The following is an 11,836-nucleotide window of genomic DNA, read 5'->3' as shown; positions in this document are numbered from 1 at the left end:
TGAGCTCCGCGGTCCGAGGGGAGGCGGGAGAGGCGCTGGACTAAAGCCACGGTATCTGCCCCGCCCTCGGGAGCCGGAATGATCAGGGATCGCCACCTCTGAAGGGAATTCTTGTCCTGAACCAGGAGGTGAGGTAAAGTTGCGGCTGTGGTGATTGGCGGGTTACAGAAGAGGCAAGCCAGTTATACTGAGCCTCGGTTTCCTCATTTGTAAAAGGGCAAGAATCCATGCACTTGCCTCCCTCCTTCCCTATAGGGAAGACTCCGTTTGTGGATATGGACTGGCTATATGTATTATTTAAAAAACTTGTTAACCCATTCATCCAGTCTGGATTTTTTTCTCTTTTAGAGTCGATTGACATAAATGTAATAGATTCAAATCCGTTCCAACTTTTCTCCCTATAAACATTTTTATAAAAAGACGAATGTATCGCCTTTTAAAAGCACTTTTGCGGACAGTACGTCTTTTCAGAGCTATAAGGAAGTTTTTAGAACTAGAAATTCCACTAGGGATCACCTCGTTCATAGGAAACTGAGATCCCGGTGTGTGAGGGATTCAGTCACGGGAAATCAGTGGCCAAGAGGAGACCCAGGTCTCCTGGGGACCACAGCACTTCTGTGATGGTACCAGCCACACCCCTTATATGTGCACACCTTTCCCAACTAAGAACAGCAGAAACTTCCCTTAAAAAAAAAAAAAAGTTTCTTCAGTATTTCTTTTAAATCAGAAACTTGTTAAACATGGCTAGTTAATGTTGTCTGCATCATAGAAATTATAATAGAGTGATTCCAGTTAATCATGTTCATGATAATGAGGGATATTATGCAATGTATAATGGAAGGCCCTATTTCCATCATCACCACCACTGTAAGAACAGAACCAGAAACAAACTAAAAACACAACCAAAGGTCACAGATATCTCCAGAAGTAGTCAGCAAGGGACAAGAAGGTGGCTTAAAAAAAAAAAAATGTATATTTGATGACAAAGGATAATTATTTTGCTTAAAGTGTGTATTTTCTTTTTAAATCACTCTAAGTATGTAACATAGGAGATTTTGAAGAAGAACATTTAAGAAACTTAAAATGTTAGGGCCTGCAACAGACTCAATCTTCTTCTTCTTCTCGCATAAATTAACAACAATGTATGTAGTATCTACTTTCATAAAAAAAAAAAAAATTTTTTTTTTTTTTGAAACTACCCTGTGAGGAGGATGGGGCCAGGGACTACCGTGAGTAGGTCCAAGGGAGACAGCCTTTGGTTGCTCACTGTAATGGTAGCTGAGGGACTGAGACACATTCTTTCTACACCAAGTGCATGACTGGGGAAGCTATCCTGAGATTCCATTACTAGAGGAGGTATCAGATCTCCTCATGTCAAATCAACAAATATTTATTTACTCAAAATTGGGGAAATCAGCTGGTACGTTCAGGAATGACGTCACAGAAGAGGTAGCTTGCAGCTTAGTTTTGAAATATAGGTAAGATTAGAAAGAAGAGTTAATAGTGAGGGTCTAAAATTACTGTGGAATCCCTGGGGGGTGCAAACAGTTAAGTGCTTGACTAGTAGTCAGAAGGTTGGAGGTTTAAAACCACCCAGGTGTGCCTCAGAAGGCAGGGCTCGCATTCTGCTTCTGAAAGGCCACAGCTTTAAAAACCCTATGGAGCAGTTTTATTCTACACAGGTGGGGTTGCCATGAGTTGGAATTGACTAAGTGGCAGCTAACAACAAGATTACTGTAGGGGGCAGTGGTGGTTCAGTGGTAGGATCCTTGCTTTTCCTGATGGAGACCTGTGTTTGATTCCTAGCCATGTACCTCATGGGCAGCCACCACCTATCTGTCAGTGGAGGCTTTGGTGTTGCTGTATGCTGAACAGGTTTCAGTGGAGCTTCCAGACTAAGTTGTTCTAGCAAGAAAGGCTTGGTGATCTACTTCCGAAAGCAGTGAAAACCCTCTGGATCACAATGATCTGATCTACAACCCATCATGGGGATGGCACAGGCCTGGGCAGCATTTTGTTCTGTTATGTATGGGGTCTCCAGGAGTTAGGGGCCAACTCAACAACAGCCAACAACAAACGAGATTACTATTGTGCAAACGTTCAGTGGTGAGAAAAGGGCATGTTTAGATCACAGTGAATAAACTGGTGTAGCTGGGCCTGAAGGACTCAAGAAGAGGAATGATTTAAGGTAAACCTGAAGCCACCTACTGGGGCTCTGAATGCAGTCCAGGCTTAGGAGCCTTATTCACAGTAGGGAACTGCAGAAGATTTCAGAGATGAATGACATGGTGAATGTGCTGCTTAGAAGGTTAATCTGATCCCTTTGTGCAGGATCAATGAGCAGAGAAGTCCTGCAGTGACATGATGAAGGTCTGGATGGGGCAGTGGTATGTAACTGAATGGGGAGCATTAATGGGAGAATGAGTCCCTACAGAGAAGCAGCCGACTTGGTGTATGACTGGAGGAAGGGGCAGGGTGAGAAGCAGGGGGAAAAGATCACTGAGGCCATGAGTATGTGATATTGCTAGGGCCACTGGTTTGAGGGCTCTCAGAAGCTCAAGTGAATGATAGGAGACAGAAGAAGATATAAAGGGAGATGACCAGGAAGTAGCAAGAGGTGTGCTCAGGAGAGCAGTGAGACTACAAATGGAGACTGGAGAGGACTGAAGACTGAATCTTAGAGGACGGCTGTTTGTGAAGGACAGAGGGGTAGATTAGAGAAATTGAAGGGAAGTCAGTATAGACCTGGGTCATAGAAGTCAAGGAAAAAGAGTTTGCAGGAGAAAGAAGCAATTGGCAGAAAGGTGAAGAAGAGCAAGGGCTGAGCAGATGCTGTTGGCCATCAAGATGACTGGTGACCTTGGTGAGAAAGACATCAGAGGGTTCTGGAAGCAGAAATCATGTTGCACTGGATTGAGGAGTGAAAAGTGTAGTGGACAGCTGTTGATTTTGCCCTTCTACCATCCAGTTTTCCTTTTTTTCTGAAATCAGCACCCTGATTTTCCTTTGGGGAACCACTTATCCATTGGATGGAGTTGACCTGGACCATGTGGCCCAGGCCTGGCAAATTAGAACATTCCATCTCCTGGCCAAATGACTTGTTCAGGAATGGATAAGTGAGTCAAGCCAAGTCCATGAGACTCAATTCCAGGACTGTTCTAAAGTCTTTGGGAAAGCAGGGCTCTTTTGTTATGACTGATGAGCTGGTAAAATGTAAACTTGGATCTTCTGGTGATCGTCTCTCCATCAAGAGAAGAGAGCCAGACTGAGTGAAGCCAACGTAGAGGAAAGCAGAGATGAAGACAGACGGCTTCCTGCTTGCATCATTGAGCACCTGGATTCAGACATTCTTGAAGTGAGATACCTACTTTTGGACTTTCAAGTTCTGTGAACAAATAAACTTTTTTTTCTCCTTTAAGACAGTTGTGTTTTGATAACTTGTAAATAAAAGAATTCTGTCTGATATAGAATAAGAGATGAGGGTAAATGTAAATATAGAAGACTTTATTAGAAATGTTGGCAGCAAGGAAAGAAGGAAGAGCTATATTTAGGGCTATAACACCACGGGGACGTTTGTTAAGGTAGGAGACAGTTGAGTACATTTGTAGGTGAGGATAGGGAGAAGTTGAAGTTATATAATAAGGAAGAGGTGGTGGAAACAATAGACTGGGGAGAGAGAATTTTAGAGGCAAGAGTGAGGACAGACACCCCTGAGGGACTCAATTGCTTTAGGAAAGTGAGAACCAGTGGAAGAAAGGGAAGAGGTTTAGAATTGTCCAAGGGGAAGCTCAGTAGATAACGACCTTTATAAATTAATTGTGTGCCCCAGAAAGATAGATTGAAGTTCTAACCCCTGTGAATTTGACCTGTTCAGAAATAGTTTTTCTTTTATGTAACAGCGTCATAGTGGAATAGGATGGGTCCTAAACCTAATCCTTTCAGAATAGTGTCTTAAAAAGGGGAGTACAGATGTAGAGAGATAAATCCACAGGAAGGAGAGACCATGTGAGGCTCCATCTACAAGCCAAGGAATGCTTGGGGCTACCAGCAAGGAAGGGCCCTTCCCAGAACTGATGAGCAGATTTGGGCTACTAGCTCCAAAACTGAGACAATAAATCTCTGTTTTTTAAAGCCTCCTACTTGTGGCATTTTTTTCATGGCAGCACAAGCAAACTAGAACAATGGCCAAGAAAAACATAGGAGGAGTATTCCATTTTAGATTGTCAGAATGCACAGTGAGCCCAGCACATGGTCCGGAGACTCTGAGAGCAGAAAAATTACAGGGGCCAAAGGTCTGAGGTCAGGCATTAGGTTTCCCTTGCCAGGATCTTTAGGGAAGGAGAGGCCTCAAGAGACACAGAGAATAGTGGTGAGGGGAGTTCCTCCTGGGTGAGATGGGAGGTATGGGGAGAGGAAAGTACTAGGTAGTATGGCAGGGAAGAGCCCTAGCCTCGGGGGAGGCAGAGATCAGACCTGTTCAATATTTTCCCTCAGCACTCCTAGAGTCAGATGAAGAGCCACATAGTTGTTTCTGAAGGGTCCTAGCTGAGACATTAAACACAGTTTCCACCCTCTAAAGCCAAAAAGAATCTAATCCACAAGAAGTGCAGTGAGAAATGGGAATTACTATAAAACAGGTGATGATGGTGCTGGTACGGTGGGCGTGGGGTGGGATGGGGAAGATGGCAGTGAGCAAGCTAAGAAGTGGAAAACAGAATGAAGTAAAACAATGTTTGAAGAGAAAATGGCTGAGAATTTCCCAGAATTGTTGAAAGAAATTAAGCCACAGATTCAAGAATCACAATGAACTCCAAGCAGGGTGAGAATAAAGAAATTTATGTCTGGAAATCTTAGTAAAACTGCTAAGAAGTAAAAAAAAAAAAACTGTTGCCATCAAGTTGATTCCAACTCATAGCAACCCTATAGGACAGAGTAGAGCCACCCATAGGGTTTCCAAGGAGCAGCTTGTGGATTCGAACTGCCAGCCTTTGGTTAGCAGCCAAGCTCTTAACCATTGCGCCACAAGGCCTCCACTAAGAGGTAAAGACAATGAGAAAATCTTAAAAGTAGCAGGGATGGGGGGCTTATAACTTTCAAAGGGGCAATAATAAGACAGCTGAATTCTCAGTTGAAATTCAGGTGAGAGATACAGACTGGACATAGCTATATGGTAGTTACCTATGCATGAAAGAAGATAAGGCTGGCTAGTAAGCTGAACTGAAGTCCTGGTGGTGCAGTGGTTAAGAGCTTGGCTGCTAACCAAAGGTTAGCAGTTCGAATCTACCAGCTGCTCCTTAGAAACCCTAGGGAACAGTTCTGCTCTGTCCTATGGGGTTCCTATGAGTTGGAATTGACTCCACGGCAGTGGGTTTGGTTTAGTGAGCTGAAGCTATGCCTTGGGTAACTCCAAAATGTGAGGAGAAGGCAGAGGAATAGGAAGCCCTGGAGATGACAGAAAATGGCAGCAGAAATGTAGCAAGCTAGGGGTGATGTTAAAAGAAGGGAGAAGACTCTAAAACAGTGGTACTCAAACCTTCAAGTATCAATCATCTGGGAAATTTGTTTGAAAGAATAGATTTCGGGGCTCTATTCCCATAGATTCCAAAGCTGTAGGTTCTGGGGTGGGACCTAACGTAAGCAGGCGCATGTTTTCAATCTACAAGCTTGAGTCTGCAAAGAAAGTATGTTTAATTTATTATCCAAACAATTTCTATCTTGAGCCCCCATTCCTTCTGATAGCAGAAAGTGAAACCTGAGTGAGCTGTAGTTCAACTCAATCATGTAGTATTTTCAGGTTAAATAAAGCCTGGGTCAATTCAGGATTCTGTCCTTTTCCACAAACTGTTATCTATGATTCAGAGACTTTCACAGCTTCAGACATTGAAGGCTGGGAGGAGGGATACCTGTCTGACCTTGATTCTCAGCAACCCTCCATGGCATCCACAGAGATATAACTTAGTTCATCTGATCTTTAGTCAGGGTCACCCTTCCGTGCTGGCATCTGCTTGTGTGAGTCCCTAAGAGTCCTTGGTCATCAGTCTTCACAAATGTCCCTCTCTGGATCTTCATGCTTTCCCTCAGTTAATTTCTGGGCCCTCCTTAGGGGCACAGAGAAATTTACTTGCTCCCCATTTCTACCCAAAACCATGGGAGGCGGAGCGATGCTGCTCAGGGCCTCTCAGCCCTTCTGAGCAGCCATCTTGATCTTCTACTTCTAAATGCTTGCTTCCCAGGATCCCAGTTGGGAAACTGGCACAAACTTCTGCTAGTTGTGGATTCCCAAAAACTCTACTGGAGGTTGTCCCAGGACTCCATCTAGGAATGGATGGGGTGTAGAGACCTTCACCAAACCTTAATTCTCTAGCTGGCTTCTTTAACTCCCATTTGCAGCCTGAGGCAACCCTTATGTGGAGGAAGAAAGTCAGAGTGGCCTAATCTTTATCTAGGTTCCTTCCGTGATCTTTATGCTCTGAGTCTTTCAGAACTTTGCTTTTGATACCTAGAAAATGCTTTCGAGCTTGAAAAGGTATTTTCTTTCAAGAGATTTTGTGAATCAGACTTAATACTATTTTGTTTGCATGCCCTCCCTAAGAGTTTTTAAAATCTATATACACTTTGTGCGTTTCTGAGTTGACATCTGAATTTTTTCATAATTAGTTGCAAGAAATATAATTTCTAGCCTATTATATTTATCCTTGAAAATAAAACTGGATTGCTCTTTTAACTGTATCCAATGGAATCTAAATATCACAGAGCTTTGATATTCACCATCATCCGTTAAAAAAAAAAATGAAAAAGCTTTTCATTAAGAAGTTTTAGATTATTACTTTTGTTCTGTGAACACATCCACTTCACTTCCCTCACAGAATTTTATCCTATTGGAATTTTTATGGTTCTAAGACTTTTATTGATCAACCTATGCTTCTCTTTAGTATAAATTTAAACTATATAAATATAATTGACTTTTTAAAAATCCTGTGACCAGAAGGTTCTGACTTCATATTTTCTTCTGTATTGACTTATTATTGCAATTATCAGTAGTAAAATTAAACAACAAAACATACCAGAAATTTTCATAGATATGTATTTAAAAAGTGAAATTTTATTAGAAATTCCTGTTTTACAGAGACGGATGAGCTTATATTGGTTATCTACTGCTGCGTAATTACCTTAAAAAGTAGTAACTTAAAGTAACAAATGTTATTTTCCATGGTTACCAAGGGGCAAGATTCTTAGAGGGCTTAGATTGGCAGTCCTGACTCAGGATCAGTTGTAACAAATCTGCCACACTAATACAACTTGTTAATATTAGAAGAAACTGTGTGTAGGGGAAGAGAGGGTTTATGGGAGCTATGTACTTTCTGTGTAATTTTTCTGTACACCTAAAACTTCATACATTAGAACAAACGAACACTGAAAATTCATGAGTTTACTATTCATTTCAAGAAATTGGGAAAGTAACGGCAAAATAAAACTGAAGTGGATAGTAGGATGAAAATAGAAATCAGAAATTAATAAAATAAAAGCAACATATAGCAACATACAGTAGAGAAAATGAACAAAGTTAAATGTGTATTCTAAGAAAAAACTGATAAACTTCTGGTGAGACTGATAAAAGATTTTTTTTTTAATTCAAAATCAAGAATGAAAACAAGAACATAACTGAAGATTCTAAAGACATTAAAAAGATCATAAGATATACAAACAATTGTATGCTCATACCTTTGAAGATTTGGGTAAAATAGAGAAAATTGGTGCAAAATAGAGAACCTTGAAAATAACACAAGAAGAAATAGAATTGAATAGTCCTGTAACCAATAAAGGAAACCCTGGTGGTGTAGTGGTTAAGTGCTACGGCTGCTAACCAAAGGGTCAGCAGTTCGAATCTGCCAGGTGCTCCTTAGAAACTCTGTGGGGCAGTTCTACTCTGTCCTATAGGGTCACTATGAGTCAGAATCGACTTGACGGCACTGGGTTTGGTTTTTTGGTATAACCAATAAATGGAAACCCTGGCGGCATAGTGGTTAAGAGCTACGACTGCTAACCAAAAGGTTGGCAGTTTGAATCCATCAGGCACTCCTTGGAAATTCTATAGGGCAGTTCTACTCTGTCCTACAGGATCACAATGAGTCGGAATCGACTGTCCAGCAATGGGTTTGGTTTTTTGGGTTTTTTTTTTTTTTTTTTTAATAACAAGTAAATACAATTGAACCAATTAAAAACTTTCTCACAAGAAAACTTAATTTGTTTTCATTTGTAAAAATGCCAGTCTTCAAAAATTCTTACAGTGAATAGAAGCAGAGGATACAGTCATTGACAGATTTTATGAGATTAGCATAATCTTGTTATAAAACCTAACAAAGACCATTAGAGAAAGGAAAATTACAGGCAAAGTCACTCATGAATATAGTTGCAAAAACACTGAGTAGGGGTAAGATGAAGTACATCCGTTCCTCCCAGGCTCTTCCCACTAAATGGCACCTGTAAAACATGCACAGAGTGCATGGAGCACCTATTTGAGGACTTTGAAAAGTAAATAGTAGCAGGTGAATTGAGGAAGACAATGAAAATATTAAACACTAAACTGGAAGTGAATTTACCATTTTTTATCCTCTGGTCCACCTGCCACTTGGTTCCAGGCACCAGCACAGCTGTGAAGGTCCATAGCAGGGTGGGTTTAATAAAGCACTAGCTTTCTGACCAGGGAGCCAGAAAGGGGAGCCCCAGGAAACTGAACAGTACAAGGGAGGTCACAGAGAGGGGGAGGCTTGGGAAAGTGACCACTCAAAATTGTTTGTAAACTCCCAGACTCAGCCCTGATCTGTGTGTGCATAGGTTGTTCAGATTTTAATCAGCGTGTAAGATTTTGATAGCTGAATTTACTATCATCCAGGTCCCAGATGGCCACTAGGTGGCACCCACATGAGACAGTTCAGAATACCACTGTGCTGTCTTGGAAAACTGAAATGAATTTGTAACCACAGCCCAGAAAAGGTAGATTGAAACTTATGGCCTGAATCTAATTAGGTCAATTGCATACTAAAACAAAAACACCAACAGTCTTCATAGGATTTAAACAAGGGTTAGAGTTTCATAATATTCAGAATGTTTAAATAGAATCCAGAATTACAGGTATATGAAGAACCAGGAAAAATTCAGACTCTATATGTCATGCCAAAATGGGGTTTATCTTGGGATGCAAGGCTGGTTCAGTATTTGAAAAATCAATCGGTATAATCCATTACATTAACAGTTTAAAGAAAGAAAAAAAATATTATATAAATTGATGCAGAAAGTATTTGACAAAATTTAGTAAAAGCTCTCAACAAACTGGGAATAGAATGGAACTTTTTCAATCTGATAAAGGGCATCTATGAAGAAACCTAATGTCATATTTAGTGGTGAAATATTACATACTTTCCCCCATCAGGAACAAGTCAAAGATATCGCCTCACACAACATTGTACTAGAAGGGCTAGCTAGTACAACAAGACAAGAAAAAGAAAGACACACAGAATTGAATAAATAAACTTGTCCCTGTTTGCAAATGACATGGTTATCTACATACAAAATTTCAAAGATTTTACTTAAGAAAATAAAACAAAAACAAACATCCTCCAAGAACTAATAACTGACTTAAGCAAGGTCGGAAACCCTGGTGGCATAATGGTTAAGAGCTACAACGGCTAATCAAAAGGTTGGCAGTTCGAATGCACCAAGCGGTCCTTGGAAACCACATGGGGCAGTTCTGCTCTGTCCTATAGGGCCGCTATAAGTCAGAATCAACGTAACGGTAACAGGCTTGGTTTGGTTTTTGGTTTAGCAAGGTATCAAGATACAAGGTCAGCGCACAAAAATCATTCATATTTCTGTATACTAGCAATGTATAATTGGAAACTAAAATTAAAAATACCATTTACGATACCTCTAAAAGAAATACTCAGGAAACTCTACAAAAACATGGCCAGGAGTTCTATGCTGAGAACCATAAAATGCTGATTAAAAAAAAAATCAAAGACCTAAATAAATGGAGAGACATATTGCGTTCTTGGATTGGAAGACTTACCAGAGTTGAAGTGTCATTTCCTCAAATTGATCTATAGATTTAACATAATCCAAAATTCCATGGCTTTTTTAATAGATACAGATAAGCTGATTCTATGGAATGACAAAAGAAGTAGAATAGCTAACCGATTTTGAGAAAGAATAATAAAGCTGGAGGGATCACACTACCCAAATTAGAACTTACTAAAAAGATATTTTTAAAAAGATACCATAATCAAGACGTGATATTGTCAAAGGGATAGACACATACATCCATGCAACAGAGTAGATAGTCCAGAAATACACCCACCCATATATGGCCTTTTGATTTTTTGCAAGGGCTATTCAATGGAGGAAAAAACAGCCTTTTCAACAAACATTGGAATATCAGATGTTCGTATGCAAAAAAACACCAAACCTTCACCTAAACCTCACATCTTAGAAAAGTTAATTCAAAATGGATTGTAGGTCTAAATGTAAAAACATGAAACTATAAAGTTTTAGCAGAAAACTTTGAAACCTGAGATTAGGTAAATTGTTTTTAAGATACCAAAAGCATGATCCATCAAAAAATTTTTTTGATGAATTGAACTTTACCAAAATTAAACTTTTGCCAGTCTCAAAATTTAACAGAAAACCCTATTAAAAATTGGGCAAAGAGGGGGCAGGGCCAAGAGGCGGAGTAGTCAGATGCTTCCCGTGAACGCTTTTATAACAAACACGCAAAAAAAAAAAGTGAAATGATTATATTTATGACAAGCCCGGAGCCCGAAACATCACAGACAAAGTTAGAAAACGGACTGAGCGGCAGGGGGAGAGAGAGAGACGGTTCAGAAACAAATTACCAGACCCGAATCACCAGGAACCCTCAGGTACCATTCCCGGGAACAACTGCAGTGGGCTGGTGGTAGCATTCGGCTGCAGTTGTCTCAGGGAGAAACAGCCACCCGCACAGCCTACTCACACCTCCAGAACCAGAGAAGAATGGCGCTTTTGGCAAAAGCTAAATACTTGCATATATTTTACCATGCCCCCAGCCCCCAATTCAGCTTTAGTGGCTGTCGACTTCTCTGGGCCTGAGATAGGTCCTTCTGTGCACCATGAGCCATTCTCTCGGCCTTGGAGATGGAATATGTTCACAGTTGGGGAAAAGATAGTCTGCCAGCTCCATTAACCTGGGGAGCTCAGGACAGGAGTGGCTCCTGTCCAGGCATAAACATCTGTGGACTTTGAATACATTTCCCCCCTCCATGGACCTGTGTGGGCCTATTTCAGGAGAATAGGCCCTTGCTGGCAGACTCCCGACTGTTTCAGCTGTGTGGTTGAGAGGTGGCTTTTTGATGTCTGACACCACTTTGCCTGTTAAACAGGGTCCTCATCTACCCACATCAGCGGCCTAAGGACTGGTGGCTCCACTCTGGTCACCCAGCCACCCCGTGACAGGGGTCCAAGGATAACTGGTACTACCCAGTCCTTACAACCAAAAGCATTCAGTGCCCATGGTCCGTCTGCAGAATGCATCCACCTATGCACTCCAGGGAACAGTGACACACTTCCCTAACAGACACTTGGGGGACAGCTGTCAGCCCCCTGCCTTGTTCAGAGCGTGACCCCTGCTGCAACCAGATACCAGTACCTATACCAATCACCCCTGCCCCTCTAAGACTGTAGGACAGAGCCTGTACCACACTTGAAGACCGACTACCTGGACACCTGAGCCGAATCCATACAAGAAAAGCGAATGGACTCCTAGACTGATATACCTGATAACAGCTCTAGTCATCTGGTGACA

Source organism: Elephas maximus, chromosome 9 (assembly GCF_024166365.1).
Source record: "Elephas maximus indicus isolate mEleMax1 chromosome 9, mEleMax1 primary haplotype, whole genome shotgun sequence".
NCBI classification, from domain to species: domain Eukaryota; kingdom Metazoa; phylum Chordata; class Mammalia; order Proboscidea; family Elephantidae; genus Elephas; species Elephas maximus.
The sequence above is the reverse complement of the archived record's forward strand: the minus strand, read 5'-3'. Positions refer to the sequence as shown.